We start from the raw sequence: 3230 nt of genomic DNA, 5'->3' as shown, positions 1-3230 counted from the left end.
GAGAAGCCATTAAAATCCACAAGAAGCAGGTGGACAATTCCAACAGAAAGGAGGAAATCTTGAAAATGAACACCACCAGAATCAAGATAGTAAATAAATAAGGAACAGCAGTTAGAAACTGGGGAACTGCAGACAACTAGCAATCAAGTGCCAGTTAAAAACCTCCCAAACAGAGGGTGCCTCCAGGCAACAGAGGCCAGGCCACCTCTATGCAGAGACCATCACTGAAGGACTTTACAGCTTCCTGGCTACTCAATGCTAATCAAACTTATATTTTATTATATTATTTTATTTTATATTTTATTATTTTATATTATTATATTATTATTAACCATATATTTTATCATCATCATTATTATTATCGTATTATATTATATATAGGAGCCCCTGGTGGTGGAGTTGAATAAACTGCTGAGCTGCTGAACTTGCTGACTGAAAGGTCGGCAGTTCAAATCTGGGGGGCGGGGTGAGCTCCCGCTGTTAGCCCCAGCTTCAGCCAGCCTAGCAGTTTGAAAACATGTATATGTGAGTAGATCAATAGGTACCGCTCCGGCGGGAAGGTAACGGCGCTCCATGCAGTCATGCCATTGGCCACATGACCTTGGAGGTGTCTACGGACAACGCCGGCTCTTTGGCTTAGAAATGGAGATGAGCACCAACCCCCAGAGTCGGACATGACTAGACTTAACATCAGGGGAAAGTTTTACCTTTACCTTATTATTATATTATTATACCAGATTATATTATATTACAGAGAAGCCATTGAAATCCACAAGGAGCAGGTGGACAAGGTCAAGCTTAAGTGTCTGAAGGGGAAAAGGAAAGGGCCTCAGGCTGTTAGGAATTTTGGGAGATGAAGTCCAAAACACGTGGCGGGAGGGCCCAAGGTTTCCCTTGCTTGGTTTAGGTCTTTTCCCATCACAGAAGAAGGCCGGGATGACTTTTCTGCAGCCTTTCTTTTCTTTTCTGAAAAGGCGTTGACATCATCCTGAAAGAGAGAAAAGAACAGTAAGCAAAGGCAAGGATGGCCCATTCTCTCCTTTCCAGCCGTTACTCCTCTTATATAATAATAATAATTTGTGCCTCTCTGACCTTTTGCCTGAGCGGCTTTCTCGCCTGTCCTGCACTCGCCTTTCTCTTCGGCTCTCACTGCAGATCCATAAAGGCAGGCCAGAGGGGAGGGGAGGGGGCTTCAGAGGGGCTCCAGAGGGGTCCGGGCCCTAAAGGTTATTAGTCAGAATGGCTTTGGTGCCCCTCTCTCTTCTTCATCTTTGGCCAGGCCTCTTCACTTGGAATAATAGCCAATGGTGTCCAATTCTGGGCAAGGCAATGCAAGAGGGATTTTGACTCTAAGCAGGAAGGGCCACGGAAATGGCCAAAGGTCTGGACACCATGGATCCCAATGGAGAGGGGATGAGGAAGGTGGGACTGTTTAGAGGAAGAGGAGGCACGAGAGCCATGTATAAATAAGGAAGAGGGAGCAGCCTTGTTTTCTGCTGCCCTGGGGACTAGCACTTAATGGAGCCATGTGTTCAAAGAACAGGGAAGGAGATTCCATTGAACATTAGGAAGAACTTCCTGACTGTAAGGAGAGCTGTTCAACAGTGGAACTCTCTGCCTCAGAGTCCAATTGGAAGCTCCTTCCTTGGAAGCTTTTAAACAGAGGCTGGATGGCCATCTCTTGCAGCTTTGACTGTGCTTTCTCTGCCTGGCAGAAGGAGGTTGGCTTGCCCCTGTGAATGTCTCTGAGGTTGGATGGCCATCTGTCAGGTGGGTTTGGATTGTGCCTTATGGCAGATGGGGTTGGACTGGATAGCCTTTAGGGATCACTTCCAACTCTAGGATCCTATAATTATTGTTATTAAAAAGAGTCTGGATAGCTATTTGTCAGGAGGAGAGGCTTTGATTGTGCTTTTCCCATCTGGAAAAAGAGGGCTAGACTGGATAGCCTCTGGGATCCTTTCCATAGCCCTACTTCTCCATGAACCTGCTAATGTCTATGAGGCTAGATGGCCGCCTGTCCGAGGGTTTGGATTCTGTTTTATGGCAGATGTGGGTTGGACTGGATAGCCTTTGGGGGGCTCTTCCAACTCGACAATTCCATAGCCCTACTTTTCAATGAACCAGCTAATGCCTATGAGGCTGGATGGCCACCTGTCAGGAGGGCTTGGATTGTGCTTTCCCTGCATGAAGGCGGATGTGGGTTGGACTGGATAACCTTTGGGGGTCTCTTCCAACTCTAGGAGTCTACGATCCCATGAATCTGGTGATGCCTATGAGGATGGATGCCCACCTGTCAGGAGGGCTTGGATTGTGCTTTCCCTGCATGAAGGCGGATGTGGGTTGGACTGGATAACCTTTGGGGGTCTCTTCCAACTCTAGGAGTCTACGATCCCATGAATCTGGTGATGCCTATGAGGCTGGATGGCCACCTGTCAGGAGGGCTTGGATTGTGCTTTCCCTGCATGAAGGCGGATGTGGGTTGGACTGGATAACCTTTGGGGGTCTCTTCCAACTCTAGGAGTCTACGATCCCATGAATCTGGTGATGCCTATGAGGCTGGATGGCCACCTGTCAGGAGGGCTTGGATTGTGCTTTCCCTGCATGAAGGCGGATGTGGGTTGGACTGGATAACCTTTGGGGGTCTCTTCCAACTCTAGGAGTCTACGATCCCATGAATCTGGTGATGCCTATGAGGCTGGATGCCCACCTGTCAGGAGGGCTTGGATTGTGCTTTCCCTGCATGAAGGCGGATGTGGGTTGGACTGGATAACCTTTGGGGGTCTCTTCCAACTCTAGGAGTCTACGATCCCATGAATCTGGTGATGCCTATGAGGCTGGATGGCCACCTGTCAGGAGGGCTTGGATTGTGCTTTCCCTGCATGAAGGCGGATGTGGGTTGGACTGGATAACCTTTGGGGGTCTCTTCCAACTCTAGGAGTCTACGATCCCATGAATCTGGTGATGCCTATGAGGATGGATGCCCACCTGTCAGGAGGGCTTGGATTGTGCTTTCCCTGCATGAAGGCGGATGTGGGTTGGACTGGATAACCTTTGGGGGTCTCTTCCAACTCTAGGAGTCTACGATCCCATGAATCTGGTGATGCCTATGAGGCTGGATGGCCACCTGTCAGGAGGGCTTGGATTGTGCTTTCCCTGCATGAAGGCGGATGTGGGTTGGACTGGATAACCTTTGGGGGTCTCTTCCAACTCTAGGAGTCTACGATCCC

This window comes from Anolis carolinensis, unplaced genomic scaffold (genome assembly GCF_035594765.1).
Source record: "Anolis carolinensis isolate JA03-04 unplaced genomic scaffold, rAnoCar3.1.pri scaffold_96, whole genome shotgun sequence".
In the NCBI taxonomy this organism is placed as follows: domain Eukaryota; kingdom Metazoa; phylum Chordata; class Lepidosauria; order Squamata; family Dactyloidae; genus Anolis; species Anolis carolinensis.
This window is presented reverse-complemented; position numbering follows the sequence as displayed.